General features: G+C 36.7%; 1 protein-coding gene and 1 pseudogene across 6 annotated transcripts in view; both read left to right on the top strand.

Moving 5' to 3' along the window:
- ENOX2 (ecto-NOX disulfide-thiol exchanger 2) overlaps positions 1–20267 on the top strand; it is a 333450-nt gene that overhangs the window by 29403 nt on the left and 283780 nt on the right. The gene's annotated exons all lie outside the window — the stretch shown is intronic.
- Positions 6206–7070, top strand: LOC128577947 (etoposide-induced protein 2.4 homolog; annotated as a pseudogene).

The raw sequence follows: 20267 nt of genomic DNA, 5'->3' as shown, positions 1-20267 counted from the left end.
TGTGTTTTAGCTATTCTGGGTCTCTTGCATTTGTAAATGACTTTTAGAATCAGTGTCATTTTTTTTTTTTTTTTTGCAGTTTTTGGCCGGGGATAGGTTTGAACCCGCCACCTCCAGCATATGGGGCCGGTGCCCTACTCCATTGAGCCACAGGTGCTGCCCAGAATCAGTGTCAATTTTTGCACAAAAGCAGCTTGGATTTTTAAATGGATTGTTTTGAATCTATAGAGAGTGACTGATTTTTAAAAGGCACATACCTCACATAAGACCCTCTGAGGGGTGGCTCTGTATCATTTCCCTATACCATTTCTCACCAGTAATACCACTTCAGAACCAAAGCCTATACTTTTTGCAACTACCATTTTGTTTTCTAAGTAGCCAGAATCCATATGGTGTAAATAGGTAATATAAGAGAACCAAAATGAAGCATCCTATTCAGTGACAACCTCTTGCATTTTATTTGGATTATTCCCATCTTTGTGAAGCCAAGAGAAATAGTCAAAGGAGAAAATTAAGTCAGAGATGATTTTCTTTTACTCCGACTCATCCTGGGGTGAGTGTGTACATGTACATGTGTGTGCATGCATGCATATGTGTCTGGGTCACTAGTGGCTGTGTATGCACATTTCTGTGCATGTTTCTATTTTAATACTTGTGCATAGATATGTGTTTATGCATGCATGTGTGTCAATGTGTATGTGTTCTTTTTGTGTCTTTTGTTTTTGCTCTTGAACCATAGCAAAGATGCCTTTTGATAATGGAATAGAATTCAGTGGTTCTCAACCTTCCTAATGCCGCAGTGTATTTACATTGTTAAAAAGGGGTCATGACCAATGGGTTGAGAACCGCTGGAATAGATTATTACAAATTAGCTGAACTTACTGAGATTTCAGAGTTACATGTGAATTTGACCTTCCCACCTGAAAAGGGTATTATCTTTTATTTCTCTTTTTTCCTTCTTCTATACCTCATTTCCTTGCTTGACACTACTTTCTGTGTTTGCTCCTTGGTTATTAAGCTGTAGCACCACAAGATTTCCATACTATGGCCCACTCCCTTGCATTGCTGTGATCATCTGTGCTGCCTACCTTGCAATACTGGTTTATTTGCCTTTTCCCCTTCTTCCCAACCTTTACTACTAAAGAGTCGATTGTTCTATAGAACCTTTCCAATTCCTTTACACTCCATACCTTAGAATCAGGTTGTCCAACCTTTTTTTCTTCTCTGCTGCACATTGGCAGAAGAGTTGTCTTGGGCCAGACGTTAAATACACAAACACTAATGAAATCTCATTAACAACAGAAAAGGCTCATGCATGCTTTTTGTGATATATGTACCAGACATAAACAATAAAAAGTGCTCCCCAAATCAGCATATGGCCGCAGGTTGGACACCCCTGCATAGATGGTGCCAAGAGTGCCATGTTTCTCACTTATAGATGGAACAGAGTGTTTACCATGTGGTTTTCTAGGCCATGACAAACACAGCTTAGTACACTTCTTTGTTAGAGTATGGAGAGTAGAAAGCCAGTCCTCAAGAATGAAGAGAATTCAATCAGGATTTTAAAGCTTAGTTAACTAGAACGCTAGTGTTGTATATTGCCTCTAGCTTAAAAAAAATAATTCTTCTCACCTTTATTCCTTCCTTCTTTTCATTTATTTCTTTCCTTCATTGCTTTCATTAGCATATGATCTGTCATCCAGAGGTAGATTAGGAATGAAGGTAGGTAATAGTTTTAAAGTATTGGGTGGCACCTGTGGCTCAAGGAGTAGGGCGCCGGTCCCATATGCCGGAGGTGGCGGGTTCAAACCCAGCCCCAGCCCAAAACCACAAAAAAAAAAAAATAGTTTTAAAGTATTAACTCTAAGCTGATGCTGAAATCAAATACAGAGGGGATATGTTACTATGTGGAAATATCCAAATATCAAAGGTTGGGGAGAGCTACTTTGAAAAAGATTTCTTAAAGGTTCTGATATGATCTTCAAGGGATATTATACCAGCCTGGATGAGAATCACTGAGATAAATAAAAGTGACTACTTATATCACCCATGAAAATTTTGCTTTTTATCAACCTTAAATGACTTCCTATATATTAATATCAAATAAAATAAAACAGAACAAAACTAATGCTGAAGAAAATTGTAATTTATTTAGAATAACTTCTGAAATGGTTTTCATTATTTTCAGTTTGCTATGTTCATCAACTATGAGGAGCCTAATGAGGTAAAGAAGTTCTTAGAAATAAGGGGGAAAAGGGATATTCAACCCTCAGTGATCCTGCATATCATATGCTCTAGCAGATTATGTGGGGAGGGAACACCACTTTCTTTCTTTCTTTTTTTTTTTTTTTTGTGGTATTTGGCCGGGGCTGGGATTGAACCTGCCACCTCCGGCATATGGGACCAGCGCCCTACTCCTTGAGCCACAGGTGCCGCCCGGGGAACACCAGTTTCTAAAATAGATGAAGAGAAGAAGAATGCTCTTGGGGGCTTCTCCTAGTTTCAAAATACTTTCCCCATATGATTACACTAATTAGAGATTCTGCATTGGTTGATGATCTCTTAAGATACAAATGTCTCATGGGAAGGTTAAGCTTCAATCATATTTTAGCATCAATTACTTTAATCAAATATTCAGATCTATTTCTATCTGAGGTTTCTGTTCGTCAGTGGCTTAGAAAGAGAGGTATAAAGGAAATGTACATATCTCCTTGTCTCCTCCTTTACCTGTTTGATGGTATTATGGGGAGGGATCTTCAAAACACTTTTGTGGTAAATAACTCAAGTGTTAGATGAACCACATGCTATAGATTAATTTTATTCTTTCTTTGCCTTCCTCTTTCACCCTTCTAAATCCTGTCCAACTTACCCAACTCAAATCCTATACATTACAGAAAGACTTCTCTTCTTCTGCTAGCCTACGCCAATTTTCTCCTCTGAACTGCACTAGAACTTGTTTTCTATACCATTTAATGCAATATTCAATTGGGTATTACACAGGCATATCCTTCTATTCTTTAGTGAGTTTATGCCCCTGATACAAGACTAGTGGTGTATATCTTACTATAAATGACTGTTAGGAGGAAATGATTGTAAGTCCTTTAAGGCAAGGACTATGCCTTTCTTATTCCATATTTTAGTATTCTCCAGGGCATGTACAACAATATATTTGGATCTAGGAAAAATCAGCTATAACTACTGTTATAATTAAGATTTCACTCAATATTGTTATTTACCTTAAGACATAAAATATTCACAAGTGGATACTATGATGGATATGCTGTACAGAAATGACTTTAGTCACTTTGCCTAAATTGATAAAATTCTTTCCCTGCTTTGCACTCGCCTTAGCTCATGGTACTGGTCATTCCTAATGGTCTTTATACTGGCTCCTTCTCATAATGACTAGTGGGAACACTTAGAAATGCCATTCAGTAGCATCAAACAGTAGGATGGGAACATTGAAGAAACTGTAGCCCGTGTCTCTCTCTCTCTATCTATCTATCTCTATCTCTATCTCTCTCTCTCTCTTTCCCAGTTTTCAAAGATCTATACCTGGTAAGCCCAGTAGTGGTTTCTTTTTTAGAACATACAGGAAAAAAAGTTCATTTAGTTAGAACCACCCTTTTTTAAAAACATAAACTCCAAAGAGGCCAAAATAAGATAGAGTAGCTTTTAATTCCCACTTGCTGGAATAGTAAAACTAGTAGCCATTGGCAGAATGTATGTTAAAGTGATTTATATATTTTAATCATCTCCCCTCTGCACTTACTCACCCTTGTACTTCTTCCCTGTAACATCAGGTAGAACACAGTGCTGACGACAGCTTCTCTTCCTCTGAGTTGAAGCTTAAAATTATGAACACTACGTAATGAAATGGTGATTTTTATTCTGTCTTGGTGGTAAAGTGGGATTTGCTGATGTGTAAAATGAGACAAAGATGAATAACAAACAGATGTTCTCACAAAATGTTCATTAAATCCCTGCCTAGAAGAAGATGTTGGATTACATGTGTTCAAACTGTAAATGTGTTGAAGAATAAGGAGCTTTTATACCTTAATGCTCAGTTTAGGAAAGAACTATATAGCTTTCTCTGTAAAAATCATACTAATCAGTGACTTACAGACTCTTCCTCATTTCAGAGTGGCTTGTCATGACTGTTTTTAAACTTTTCTTATTGATTTTGACAGTTCCAATTACCCAAACAGCCATCACCTTACTGAGAGATTATAAAGTGAGTTTAACTTTCTTGGATTGTAAGGTCGCAGGTAGGGGTTATCGAACATATGGAAGTAGTGACTTTTGCTTAGATAATCTCTTGAGGACTATCTGCCATGGAGATTTGATAGTGATTTGGGAGAAGTGGAGTTGGGAAGGGGCAGCAGGAACGATACCACCCTCATCTTGTTCCTGTAGCTCATTCATTACAAGTAGAACTTGTGACTCCTTATGGTTTATGCAGCATGGTACTTCTATCACTGACAGGGTCATTTTAACCTCAAAGCCTAGAGTCAAAGAAGAACAAAGGGAAGGAAGAATAGAGAGAAGAAATTAGTGGAAGGAAATAAAGAAGGAGAAACCAGCAAAAAAAGCTCTGGCAACATGTAGAACCAGAACAGATCAGCTCCCCAGGGTATCACAGTGGAGCTACCACAGAAGATTTCACTCATAAGGAAATTCTGGGAATGACAGAAATGGAATTCAGATTATGGTTGGCTGGTTAAAATGATATAGAAAATTGAAGGGCATGTAGAAAGAAACAGCAAAAGGATATCCAAAAAATGTCCCAAGAAATTAACATAATTAATGATAAAGTCTCCAAGGATCTGGACAAATTAGAAAGGATATAAAGGAGCTTAAATAATTGAAGGAGGCATTCAGAGAGTTTCAAAATTTAGTAGAAAGTTTCAACAATAGATTAAATCATAGAGAAGAAAGAATCTCAGAGCTTAAAGACAATGTGCTGGAGCTAACCCAGTCATTTAAAGAGCCAGAAAAGAAGAGAGTAGTGGCAGAGCAATGTCTGAGACAGTTAAGGGGCTACATTAAGTGTACAAACATGAATTATAGGTATCCCTGAAGGAGAAGAATAGAGTTTCAAAAGTATGGAAGCCCTAATTGATTATGTGATAGCTAAAAATTTCCCAAGCACAGTAAAAGATACAGACATACACCTACTAGATGGATATAGAAACCCAGGTTGATTCAATTCAAACAGAGAACCTCCTAGGCACATTGTAATTAACTAGCCAATGGGAAATTGAAAAAGAAAATTCTTAGCCGTGCGTTGTGGCAGGTGCCTGTAGTCCCAGCTATTTGGGAGGCAGAGGCAAAAGAATCGCTTGAGCTCAAACATTTGAGGTTGCTGTGAGCTGTGATGCCATGGCACTCTATTGAGGGCAATATAGTGAGACTTTGTCTCAAAAAAAGAAAAGAAAAGAAAAATTTGCAAGCACCCAGGTGTAATCAGCACCTGACCTGCAAGGGCAAGCCCATCAGGGTAACATCTCACTTCTCAGGGGAAACTTTATAAGCCAGAAGAGAGTGGGTTCCTACCTTCAAGCTTTTCAAACAAGACAACTTTTTGCCTTGGATTCTATATCCTGCAAAACTAAGTTTTATATTTGATAGGGAAATCAAATCTTCCACTGACAAGCAAACACTGAAGAAATTTGCCACTACCAGACCAGATCTGTAGGAAGTAGTACTCAGACTTGTACTTTACATAAACCAACACATCGGCCCATCAGCAAAGTTAAAGACACCCATATACTAAAGGACAAAGCCTAGCTACCACAATGGTCCAAGTGACAAAACAAGGCAACAGAGCCCCACACAACAAGCTAAACAGAACTCTACCCTACTTATTAATTCTCTCAATGAATGTTAATGGCTTGAATTCCCCACTGAAGAGACATAGGCTGCCTGATTGGATAAAGAAATATAAGCCAAGTATATGCTGTCTTTAGGATATGCCTTTAACCCTCAAGGACAAATAAAGACTCAAGGTGAAGGTTTGAGAAACAATATTTCATGCAGCCTGTGTCGCCCAGGCATGCCCAGTGCTGGTGAAGTGGCAGAGTGGGCAGCCAGGCCTGGAGGAGCTGAGCATGTGCAGAGGTGCCAAGCAGCCACAGAGGGTGAGGGGCCAGGTAGGAGCCATGGTCCTGCATGATGAGAACTTTTGGAGTGATTCTGTGTCCTCTGTGTAGTTGATAGTTTGGGTAGTGGAGATGACGACAGTATCAGAACCTTTTTCCAGGACCTTGCCAGTGGAATCAAAGACTTCATATGGGGTATCTGCACCATCTCCAAGCTAAATGCTCAAATCCAGCAAAAGAGAGAGGAACAGTGTCAAAGAAGGGCAAGTAGTGTCCTGGCACAGAGGACAGCCCAGAGTATAGAGCAGAAGCATGAGAGTGAGCCATGTATTGTTAGTAGAATTTTAGTGTTGTGCTTGGAATAGTGGAATATTCTGGTATAGTTTCCTCTTATTAGTTTAGTTTCCTCAAGTGTTTATTCCTGTGCTTCAGTCAGTAACAGCCTGAATTATTCATCACTACATGGAGATGTTTGGTCATGGTTGTAATTCTTCCTCACATCAATTTCCAGTGCTCTTTGGGTGCTCCCCCTGTTTGTGCTTAGCAAAGTTGTAAATGCCATTTGGTTTCAAGATACAGCTGACCTGGCATTTGAGGTATCAGGGAGGAAGCCTCACTCATTCCCTAGTGTCAGAAAATAATTGCTGATATGCTTTTCAACCTTTTGTTGCAGGATACTTCCTTATCCAGGGAATGTTTGTGAGCCTCTTTTCTATCCATCTTGTTGGTCAGCTGGTTAATCTCCTGCATATGTCTCTTCTCTACTCACTATATTGCTTCAAATATTGTTGGTTCAATAAAGGAATTGAAATGCACCCAAACATGTTTTCAAACATAGAAAGGAATTGACCCTACTACTTTGGATTTTGTTTGCCCGTGGCTTTTCTCACAGAAATACAGTCTGACTTCAGCATTATGCAATTCATCCATTTAACAAGAACACTTGGGTTCCCTAATATTTTGAAATAAAAATTATTTTGATGCAAGAAAAAATGTGTTATGTATGTATACAATGGAATATCATTCAACCTTAAAAAGAAGGAAGTCCTGACACTTGTAATAACATGAGTAAACTTGGAGAACATTACGTTAAATCAAATAAGCCAATACAGAAGGACAAATATTACATGATAACACTTAATATGACAAGTCTAAATAGTCAAACTCATACAAGCAGGAAAGTAGAATGCTAGAGGTCCGAGAGACTGGGAGAAGAGTGAAATGGAGAGGTATTAATGTACAAATTTTGGTTATAAAAAGTCAATTAATACTAGAGATCAACTGTACAGCTTAGTACCTAAATTTAACAATACTGTATTGATACTTAAAAATTTACTAAGTGTGTAGATCTTATGTTAAGTGGTCTTATAAGACACACATAAATAATAACAAATAAGAGAGTGGTAGGAAACTTTTGGAAGTGATTGATAGGTTTACAGTATAGATTGGAGGTCATGGTTTCATGTGGATACTTATATCTCAACTCATCAAATCTGATACATTAGCTGGGCACAGTGGCTCATGCCTGTAATCCTAGCACTCTGGGAGGCTGTGACAGGTGGATTTCTTGAGCTCAGGAGTTTGAGACCAGCCTGAGCAAGAATGAGACCCCCCATCTCTAAAAATAGCCAGGTGTTGTGGCAGGTGCCTATAGTCCCAGCTACTTGGGAGCCTGAGACAAGAGGATCACTTGAGCCCAGGTTTGAGGTTGCTGTGAACTATGACTCCATAGCACTCTACCGAGGGCAACATACTGAGACTCTGTCTCAAAAAAAAAAAAAAAGTACACATTATATATTTGTGTGTATATTTATGTGTATATACACAGTTTTTTCAATGTCAGTCATATACCAACAAAGCAGTTGCAACAGAACAAAAATATAGTAGCCAGCATTATTCTTTTAAAAGCCATCTTACATTACTCTTCTGCTAAAAACCCTCCAAAGACTCCTTATTTTACTTAGAGTAAAAGTCAAAGTACTTAGAATGTCCTCAAGGCCATATAAAATCTGCCCTCTCCTTGAGTTACACCCTTGTTAGTGAATCTACTAGTACTCTCCTTCCCCCCTCTGACATAGTCACATTAGCAACTTGAACAATCCAGATACTCCCTTGACTGAAGATCTTTGTGTTGCTTGTTTTTTCTGATTGAATTCCCTTTCCCCAGATATAACCACTTTTCTCCAAACTCCTCCAAAAAATTGCTTAAATGTCCATTCTCAATAAGGTTACCCTGGGCATTCTGTTTGAAATTGTGGCTACAATTGTAGCACTTTAAGAGGTGGAGGTAGGAGGATCACTTGATACCATGAGTGGAAGATCAGCCTGAACAACCTAACAAGAGCCTTTCTCTATAAAAAAAATTAGCCCAGCATGGTGGTGTACACCTGTAATCCCAGTTACTCAGGAGGCTGAGACAGGAGGATCAGTTGAGCCTAGGAGTTTGAGGTTGCAGTGAGCTATGATGATGTCATTGCACTCTAGCCTAGGCAACAAATGGAGACTGTCCCTAAAGTAAATAAATAAATAAGCAAATAAAAAAATTGCAATCTGTGTCCCACCAATGCTTTCAATCCCCCTAAACCTAAACAATTTCCTCCATATCACTAACTACATATGTGTACATACATACATAGATAATTCCTTATCACCTTACAACTACATTTAATCACGTATGACAGTGTATCTTTGTGCATGCACATGCCTGTCATATCTACTTATCTTTCCCTTTTATAACCTAGGCAATAGAGCAGAGCTTTTTTTGTTTGTTTGTTTTTTGTTTTTTTTTTTTGTACTCAGAACCTAAACCAGCATACTCAGCACACAGTTGGCACCCAATAAGTGTTTGATAAATAAATGAATGAGTATGAAACCAAATCTATGGAGGATGAGAAAATAGGGAGTGGATACCTAAGTTAAGCCTGACAAGAAAAGAGAATTTGAGAATAAAAGCCTATTTGAAAAGAATACCCACAGGTCACAAGGTGGGCTAATCAGAGTGTCCTTCTTATTTTGACCAATTCCTGACCTACAGAGAATGCAAAAGTGATTCATAACTATAAAGCAATTATCTACATTTCCTTGTAGGACACAAAAGAGTGAGCCTCCTATTGCTCAGCACCAACCCCTCCCATCACCTCCAGGATACCTTGAATGCATACACACACAGACACACATTTGGTATTGACTAATAACATTTAGGCTAAAATGAAGTTGAGAGACAATCTATAGCAGTGGTTCTCAACCTTCTTAGTGCCGCAACATGAGGAACTGTATGAAAGGGTTGCGGCACTAGGAAGGTTGAGAACCACTGATGTATAGATTTTTATTATGCATGTTTTCTCATTCTACTTAACTCAAATAAACAACACTCATCCCTCAAATAACTATTCTGATTATGGACTAAAGAATGTTAAAGCTGAGAGCGACCTCAGAGACCACCTAATCTAAACTCTTTTTTATATTTGAGCAAAGATGTCTGTCTTTCCAATAAGAAATGACTATTTCAGAAGTATAGCCCTTTTGAAATACACATACACAAATATACTTTTTAAAAATATTATATGTATTTTCTTCCTCTATTTTGAATAGGCATCTCAGTATGTTATGATTAATAAAGCATTTTTCCCTTTTACACTATTCTCTGCTCTCTGTGGACAGGACAGGGTTATGTCTTTTATTTGGAGTAAATGGGATGTGGTTTATGAATCTAAATGAATACCTATAATTTCTGGATTTAGACAGAACAACCTAGACCTCATGAAATTAATTTAGTTAAAAATTGAATTTAAAGATCTGCTACAACAGCATTGTTCTGCTTCCTACTAAATTACCATTCTACCATCAAAAAATGTGCATTCTTGTAATTTCAGTTATTAAACTCGAGCATAACTGAAGTAAAGAAAAGGTAAGAGGAAGAGATATGAACTATGAGCTAATCTATATTGTTTTTAAAATGCAGTTTCTTGCCAGTTTAGTCTACTTTATCTCTGCTTTAAAATATGAACTAAAAAAAATATATATAGGGGCAACATTTTACTAGCATTTGTATCTTATTTCATATTAATGTATATTAATTGAATAAGAGCATTGCAGTTAAAGCGGAGTTGCTGTTAATGTCAAACATTTTCTACTGTCTTTCTGGGTAGTTTTGTAATTGTGAGAGTCACTTGAAGATGAATTCTCTTTTCATGTTAACTTCTTTTCCTCATTTGGCTTTTCAGTTTCTTCTCAGACTATTTTAGTAAATACAACATACCTTTTAAAAATCATATATATGTGTATATATTACATATATATAGTTTAATATGTATATGTAAGATTTATACATTTTTTTAAAATGTCTTTATTCTTCATAAAAGAAGATCTAACTTTTCATAATGAGTAGCTCCATACTCAGGAGATGGGATGTGTTCCTGGTTTCATCTCCAAAGAGGTGACTTTAGCCTTGTATCTGTGTACTTTCAACAAATTCTGTTGGGTTATAAAGGCAAAATAGGTGCCAATAAATAAGTGGTAGGCAGTTTCTAAGATATTTCCCAGTGATCCATGCCTACTGGTATTCACAAACTCTTGTGCAATCTCTTGAACTCACTGACTTACTTCTAACAATCAGAATATAGCCAAACTGATGGGATTTCATTTCTGAGATTAGGTTGTAAAATGACTCTGGCTTCTGTCTTGGGATTTTTTTCTGACTTTCTCTTGGATCACTCTCTCTAGGGTATCTTCTACCATTTCATGAATCATCCCCATGGCAAATCCCATGTGGCAGGGGACCAAAGTATGCCAAGAACCAAAAACATGAGCTTAGACTCCCAGTCAAACCTTCAAAAGAAACCACAGGCTCAGGTGACAGCTTAATGGTAGCTGCACAAGAGATCTTCAAGCCGAGAGAATCCAGATAAACCATTTTTAGGTTCCTGGCCCACAAAAACTGTGAGATAATGTTTGCTGTCTTAACATGCTAACTTGGGGTATATTTTGTTCCAGGGCAGTTGATAACTAATACAAAATCCCAGCTTAAAAATACCATAATTGCTATGTAATTAGTTTAGTAGGGAATCCATACTGTTTCTTCCAGTAAAATCACTTAACTTTCCTCTTCTATCCATTATGGCTACTCAAGTCAAAAATGAAATAAATAAGCCCCTTTAAACACAAAATCAGACATCAACCCAACCAAATGCACTAGTCTTTTGATAGACAGACAAAATTTGTGAACTAATACCAAAATAAGTTTAAACTAAAATCAAATTTCATAATGACTGCAACTGTTTAAATTCTCAAGTAGTTATTCATTTTGAGGCAGGATATTGTTTGCACCAGATACCACCACCAAAAAAAGTATATCGGATTCAGATGAAGAGCACACCCTAAAAGGTCTACAAAGTAAGGCTACCAGCTATGTTTTGGTCTGTAGAATTATGCGAATAGACATGTATTATTTGCCTCCTTCTAGCTGCCTCAAATGTGAGTCAGCAAGTATAAATGATGCATCTCTATCTTTATTGTGCATTTCAACAATACTATGCTGGCTTCCAATAAGAGTGCCTAATAAGCAAATAGAATCAATATATATTTACAGAGGTTTGCATGTAAAAATGCTGATTATTTTCGACTAATGTGCTTATATTTATAATGTTTGCACAAAACTTTTAGCAGCAGTAACCAAGAGTATTTATTTATTTATTTATTCATCACCTACTATGTGCCAATTTTAGCCACTCAGGAAACATCATTGAGTAAAACATAGATCTCTTTAAGAGAGCTTTCAGAGAGCTTACATTACATATTCAACCATCTATTCTTTGTGGAATCTGACATAGCTGATTTTTATCTTCTGTTTGAAACTATTTTTCATTGGCTTTTGCAATGTGACATCATTCTGTTCTTCTAATGGTTTGTAATTGTTTCTTGAGCCTTTTCACTGGCTTTTCCTATCAAAACATAATAGCTGTACATTGTAAGACTTAGTTCCTGGGCTCCTGATTTATATAATTTGTTTTTCAGAAACCTCATTCATTTCCTAAAATTCAGTGATCACCTCCATATATGTAGACTCTCAATTTTAAACTTCTAGCCACCTATATAGAGATTCTCTATGCATATATATTTTTATTAGGTAATCTCACAATTTCAGCAGACAAGTTAATAGCAGAGCCATCATCAAATACTTAAAGTGGGTTTCATTATGCTCTTTCATTTTCCATCAATGGCAATACCATTCTCAGTCATCTAGTCTCAAAATTAATCCTGTTTCTAATCAATCAAGTGCCATTCATTATGCCATTATAGTATCTCTCATATCCATTGTTTATTTTCCATTCCCACAACTAGGTCCTCATCACTTCATGCGTGAATGACCGTACTATTGTCCTGATTTTGAGTGTTTTTATTTCCAATCCCTCCTTTATGCTATTTATAAATTAATTTTCATGAAATACCACTTTCATCATGTCATTATCCTGAATCAGTAACGATTAACAGCTTCCTATGGCCCATAAAGTCTAAATGCTTCATCTTGACATCTTAACCTCTCCATGATATGACCCTACTTAGACAAATAATTTCTTGTTATTAACCAATGCAAACTATTTACTCCAGCCAGAATGTCACCTTACTGTTCCTAAAGCACATTAAGCTTATCTTGGCCTCTGGGACTTTGTTCAGGTTGGTCATCATGCTTGGAAAGCAACCTCTCCACTTATTGTACAAAAGCCTACATGTACACAAGTCTCTCTCTCTCTGACAAATCCATTACTACTTTCACTCACATTCTTCTTTTTCTTAACTTGTTTAATGCCTACAGCCTATGTCACCCAATTTGACACTTAGTCATATTTTCCAATATTCTCTTATTTCATTGTCTCAGCTTTCTTATAATATTATAGGCTACTTAATAGTAAGACATATTTCATCATTTGTTCCCTGACTTCTTTTTCCATAGTCTACCATGGAAGTTCCAAAAAATCAATGAGAATAATGGCAGTGTTTTTCAGTTTTGCAAATATTTTTATCAAAATAAGAGAGCACAAAAGATTTTTGTTAAATGAATGACTTGTAAAGTCAGGACATTTAGTGTGCCCCTCACCAGAATAGTGTACATTGTATCCAATAGGTGAGTTTTTATTCCTTACTCCTCTCCCACCATCTCTTCTTCTTAGTTTCCAATGTCTTTTCACCACTATATAACCATGTGTACCCATCAGTTGACTCCCACTTATTAGTGAGGACATGTGGTATTTGTTTTTCCATTCCTGACATACTTCACTTAGGATAATGATCTATGGTTTCACCCCAGCTGCTGAAAATGACATTACTTTCTCCTTTTTATGGTGGAGTAGTACAGCATGGTATGTGTATTCCACATTTTCTTTGTGCACTCAACAATTTATGGGCACTTAGGTTGATTCCACATCTTTGCAATTGTGAATTTTGCTGTAGTAAACATTTGGATGCAGATGTCTTTTTGATAAAATGACTTCTTTACCTTTCAGTAGATACCAGTAGTGGGATTGCTAGACTGAATGGTGTGTCTACTTTTAGTTCTTTGAGGAATCTCCATACAGTTTTTCATGGAGGTTGCACTAATTTACAGTAGCACCAACAGTGTATAAGCACCCCTTTTTCATGGCATCTGCACCAACATCTGTTGTTTTTTGATTTTTTAGTAATGGCCATTCTGATAGGGGTAAGGTGGTATCTCATTGTGGTTTGAATTGGCATGTCCCTCAAGATTATTGATGTTGAGCATTTTTTCAAGATAGCCATTTGTCTATCTTCTTTTGAAAAAACTCTATTGCCTACTTTTCAATGAGGTTATTTGCTTGTTTCTTGATTGGTTTAAGTTCTTTGTAGATTCTGGATATTAGCCCTTTGTCTTATGTATAGTTTGCTGATATTTTCTCCCATTCTGTAGGTGATCTATTTACTCTTGATTATTTCCCTTGCTGTGCATAAACTTTAATTTAACTAAGTCCCATTTATTTATTTTTGTTGTTGGATTTGCCATTTGGGTCTTACTCATAAATTCTTTGCCTAGATTGACGTATAGAAGAGTTTTCCTATGTTTTCTTCTAGAATTTTTATGGTTTCAGGTCTTACATGTAAGTCTTTAACTCATTATGAGTTAAATTTTGTATATGGCCAGAGATAGGGATCCTACTTCATTCTTCTGCATGTGGCTATCCACTTTTCTAAGCACCATTTATCGAATAGGGTATCCTTTCCACCGTGTATGTTTTTGTCTACTTTGCCAAAAATCAGTTGGTCGAAGGTATATGGTTTTATTTCTGGGTTCTCTATTCACCTCCAATGGTCTTTATAGCAGTATCATGCTGTTTTGGTTGCTATAGCCAATTTGAAGTCAAATGATGTGATGCTTCCAAATATGTTCTTTTTACTTAAGGTTGCTTGGTTATTCAGGCTCTTTTATGGATCCATGTGAAGTTTAGAATTATTATTTTCTAGATCTGTGAAAAAGGATATTATTTTGGTGGGGATTATGTTGAATTTATAAACAACTTTGGGCAGTATGATGTTTTAATAATGTTGATTCTTCCAATCTATGAGTATGGAATGTTTTCTCCATTTTTTGCCATCTATGATTTCTTTAATTAGTGTTTTGTACTTCTACTCGTCTAAACCTTTTACTTCCTTGTTTACATTTATTCCCAGGTATTTTATTTTCTTTGCAGTTATCCTGAATAATATTGTGTTCTTGATTTGACTTTCAGCTTAACTGTTATTAACACATAGAAATGCCACTGACTTGTGTACATTTATTGTGTAACTCGAGACTTTAATGAATTGATTTATGAATGTTAGATGTCTTTTGGTGGAGTCATTAGTGTTTTTTAGATACAAGATCATTTTATTAGCAAACAGGGATTTAACCTCTGCTTTCCCCAATTCATTGTCCTTTATTTCTTTCTCTGCCTAATTGTTCTGGCTAGGACTTCCAGTATTACGTTGAACAGAAGTGGTGACAGTGAGCTTCTGTTCTTGGGGAGAATGCTTTTATCATTTACCCATTTAGTATGATGTTGGTTATGGGGTTGTCACATATGGGTTTTGTAATTTTCCAGTGTGTTTCTTGTATGCTGGTTTGTTGAGGGTTTTTATCATGAATGTGTGCTGCATTTTATTGAATGCTTTTTCTGCATCTAGTGAGATGATGGTATAGTCTTTGTATTTAGTTAAGTTTATGTGGTGAATCACATTTATTGATTTCATATGTTGAACCATCCTTGCTTCCCTAGGAGCAAGCCTACTTCATCATGGTGGATTATCTTTTTGATGTGATATTCAATTTGGTTTGCTAGATATTTGCATCTATATTCATAGGGTCTTTAGTTTTCCCTTTTTATGTGTCCTTTATTGCTTTTAGTATCAAGGTAATACTAGCTTCATGGAATGAGTTAGACAGGGTTCCTTTCTTCTCAGTATTATGGAACAGTTTCAGGAGTATGGATGTCAGTTCTGTTGTAGATCGGGTGGAATTTGGCTGTAAATATATCTAAACCATGGATTTTTTTTTTTTTTGGTTCAGACTTTTTTACTTACTGTTTCAATTTTGCTATGTTATTGCTCTATTCAGGATTTCTATTTCTTTCTGTCTCAGGCTTGGGAGGTTGTGTTTTTCCAAGAATTTATCCATTTCTTCTAGATTGTACGAAGGTGTAAAGGAACAAATATACATTTGTTCCAGACTTCTCTTTATGGCCAGTGTTCCTTTATTGATCTTCTGCCTTGACGATCTTTCTAGTTCTGTCAGTGGTGTGTTGTAATCCCCAGCTATTAATGATGTTGTTCTTCATTTCCTTTCTTAGCTGTAGTAGAATTTGCTTTATGAATCTGGGAGTTCCTATATTATGTTCACATATGTTTAGGATTGTTAGATCTTCTTGTTGAATTGATCCATTTATTATTATGGCATTACCGTCTTCATTTTTTATCATTGTTGATTGAAAGTCTATTTGATATAAGAATAGCTATTCCTGCTTGCTTTTGGTTTCTGTTGGCATAGGATATTTTTTCCCACCAATTTACCTTGAGTCTATAGGAATCTTTGTGAGTTAAGTGTGTTGACAGCATACATTTGGGTTATATTTTTTAATTCAGTTAGCCAATCTACATCTTTTAAGAGGTGCATTATGAACTTTCTCCTTCAATGTTAGTACTGATATAGGAGATTCTGTTCTGGTCATATTTTGATTGTTATCTAGTTACTTTGTTCTCTCTCTTTTGTGTTACTGTTTTGTAAGAGGTGTAAGCTTTGACTTTTATCCCCCCCACAGGTGAGTATCAATTATTATGTTCCATATATATTAATAAAACACTATTATGCATTTCTTATAGGGCAGGTCTAGTGGTAGCAAATTCCTTTAGTGTTTGCTTCTTTGGGAAAGACTTTATTTCTCCGTCATTTGTGAAACTTACTTTTGCAGGATACAGAATTATTGGCTGATAATTATTCTGTTTAAGGAGACTAACTATAAGACCCCATTTCTTTCTGGCTTGTAAGGTTTCTGTTAAAAGTTTGATGGGCTTTTCTTTGTAAGTTACTTGATGTTTTTGCTTCATAGTTCAGAGGAGTTCCTCCTTCACATCGACTTTGCCCAGTCTTTTGAATATATGCTTTGGTGATGCCCTTTTTGCAATGAATATCCCAAGTGTTCATCCAGGTTTGTATGTGGATGTCTAAATCTCTAGCAAGATTAGAGACATTTTTCTCAATTATATTCTCAAATAAATTTTTGAGCCTTTTGAGTTTTCTTCTTCACCCTCAGGGATGCCTATGATTCTTATATTTGGATATTTTACATAATACCATTTTTTCTCATAAACTTTGTTACTCTTTATTCTTTATTCCTTTTTTATTGACTGGGTTAATTCCATAGAGTTGTCTGTAAGTTCTGAAATTTTTTTTCTTCTGTTTAATTTTTTCTTTTATTGTTGGGGTTCATTGAGGATAACAGAACCAGGTTGCATTGGTTGATTTAATTAGATAAGGACCCTCTTATAATTGTGTCCCATCCCTAAAAGGTATACCACACCCCTTATCCCCCCACTCCCTCCCTGCTTCTCTTTCTCTGCTCTCTCCCCCACCATGTACTAGGACATTAATTGTCCTCATACCAGAATTGAGTACATAGGATTCTTGTTTCTCCATTCTTGTGATGCTTTACTAAGAATAAGGTGTTCCACATCCATCCAGGTTAATACAAAAGATGTAAAGTCTCCATCTTTTTAAATGGCTGAATAGTATTCCATGGTATACATATATCACAGCTTGTTAATCCATTCCTGGGTTGGTGGGCATTAAGGCTGTTTCCGCATTTTGGCAATTGTAAATTGAGCTGCAGTAAACAGTCTACTGTAAGGGTCCCTATGGTAAAAGGATTTTTTTTCTTCTGGGTAGATGCCCAGCAATGGGATTGCAGGATCAAATGAGAGGTCTAGCTTGAGTTCTTTGAGGGTTCTCCATACTGCCTTCCAAAAAGTTTGTATTAGTTTTCAGTCCCACCAACAGTATATAAGTGTTCCCTTCTTTACACATCCATGCCAACATCTTCAGTTTTGAGACTTTGTGATGTGGGCCATTCTCACTGGGGTTAGATGGTATCTCAGGGTGGTTTTGATTTGCATTTCTCTAATAATTAGGGATGATGAGCATTTTTTCATGTTTGTTAGCCATTCATCTGTCTTCTTTAGAGAAGGTTCTATTCATTTCTCTTGCCTAGTAATATAAGGGATTGTTGGCTCTTTTTATGTTTATTAATTTGAGTTCTCTGTAGATCCTAGTTATCAAGCTTTTGTCTGAATCAAAATACACAAATATCCTTTCCCAATGTGTAGGTTGTCTATTTGCTTTGGTTGTTGTCGCCTTAGCTGTACGGAAGCTTTTCAGCTTAATTAAGTTCCATTTGTTTATTTTTATTGTTGTTGCTATTGCCATGGAAGTCTTCGTCATAAAGTCCTTCCCAAGGTTGATCCTTCCAGTGTTTTCCCTGCACATTCTTTGAGGATGTTAATTGTTTTGTGCCTTGGATTTAGGTCTTTTATTCATCTTGAATCAATTTTTTGTGAGTGGAGAAAGATGCAGTTCCAGTTTCACTCTTTTACATGTGGATATCCAGTTCTCCCAGCACCATTTATTGAATAGGGATTCTTTCCCCCAGTGTATGTTCTTGTTTGGTTTATCAAAGATTAGGTGGCTGTAAGATGTTTGTTTCATCTCCTGGTTTTCTATTTGGTTCCCAATCTCTATATCTCTATTTTTTGTGCCAGTACCATGATATTTTGATCACTGTGGCCTTGTAGTACAGCTTAAAGTATGGTAGGCTGATCCCCCAGTTTTGTTTTTATTACTAAGAATTGCCTTGGCTATATGGGTTTTTTACTGGTTCCATACAAAATGAAGAATTATTTTTCCCCAATCCTTGAAAGTATGATGTTGGTATTTTAATAGGGATAGCATTGAATCTGTAGCTTGCTTTGGGAAGTATAAACATTTTAACAATGTTGATTCTTCCCAGCCATGAGCATGGTATTTCTTGTTCTTAAAACTTCCCCACTGTTTTTTTTTGGTTTTTTTTTTTTGTATTTTACTGATTGAATTTTACATTTCTAGAAGTTATTTTGTTTGTTTTTAATATATTTATCTCTTTAGTAAATTTTTCATTCATTCCCTGTATTATTTGTCTGGTTTCTTTGAATTGGCTTTTCCTTTTCTGTTGGTTCTCGTTGAGCTTTCTTACCGTCTATATTTGGAGTTCTTCATCTGTCATTTCAGTATTTTCATATTGGTTGATGTATTTCTTTGGCAGTGTGTCCCCTCACTTTGATTTTTCATACTTCTGGAGTTCTTGCACTGATTCTTTCTCACCTAAATCAACTGTTTTCTTCCCTCTCACTCTTAGGGGCCTCTTAATGGTAGGCCTATAGCATCTCTTTGGTAAGGATCTTTGGCTTTATTTTTGAGTGCTTTCCTGTGGGTCTAGGTTCTAGATGGATTCCTTGGTTATAGATATCCTTACTGTGGTGGCTTTTCAATTTTTAGTTGTTTATAGGCTGTAGTAGTGCTGTACTATGTACATGGGCTGGTTCCCTGTCTCTTGTTGACAAGGGGAGATAAAGGTCATTGAAATCCTTGTTCTTCCCCAGCCCTGTGATCTTAACAATTTGAATTATATTGGGATGCCCAGTTTAACACCTTGACTATACCACTAGAAAAAAATTTTTCCTTGGGGTCTTGATGTTTTACTAGTTAAGTTAGGTCAAGGGATGTGTGCATTACATATACCTCACAAGGCCCTGAGTTCAAAACCAGTGTAAGGTGAATACAACTTACATGGCATTTACATGTTAATTTCTAAGTCAACAGGTGGCACATGTCTTACATGATTGAATATCTTATGTGAGTCAGCCATGTCTTATATGATTGAATCAGTAAATGCTGTAATGGTTTGTGCAAATTGTCCTCTTTGGCAGTAGGTCATGTTTACAGGAAAGAGCCAGCTACACTGTGTTTTCTGGGATCTGTGACCAGCTCTGGTAAATCAGGAGGAGCTCTCAGATGTCCCAGGCAGACATTCCTTCTTGTGTTCCATCATAGCTGAGGTGAATGGAGGAGTTAGTCTGGGTGATGTTGAAGTGGGTTAGCCTGCATTCAGGCTTCACAAAGGTAGATATAAGATCTGTCTTGACAGAGGTCAAGGGTTAGCTCTTAGGCTGCTGGAGAAAGTGACTGGGGTGAGGGGAGGCTGAATTGTCCCACTAAGCCACAAAGTCTGCTAAAGGGGCAGAGCAGTCTGGAATTCACCATCTGGAACACAGGAGTGAATTTCACTTTTCTCTCTCTTACCTGCCCCATTGATCTCCTTCCCCATTGATCTCTGGTGGCAAGCAGCAGTTCAAACCAGCTGAGCTCACTAGAAATGGCACCAAAGGCTGTACTTTCCCTACCAAGGATCCCACCCTGGACTTAAATCATAGCTTTCCTGTGGGAGGAGGGGTGCTCTTCAAGTGTGCCAGGGTTCAGAACCATATCATGCTCTCCTTTTACTTATTTATTTTTATTATTATTATTATTTGTTTTTTTTTTTTGAGACAGAGTCACCCTCAGTAGAGTACTGTGGCGTCACAGCTCACAGCAACCTC

Source organism: Nycticebus coucang, chromosome X (genome assembly GCF_027406575.1).
Source record: "Nycticebus coucang isolate mNycCou1 chromosome X, mNycCou1.pri, whole genome shotgun sequence".
Classification (NCBI taxonomy): Eukaryota; Metazoa; Chordata; class Mammalia; order Primates; family Lorisidae; genus Nycticebus; species Nycticebus coucang.
Note: the sequence above shows the minus strand (reverse complement) of the source record. Positions and strands in the feature narration are given on the sequence as shown.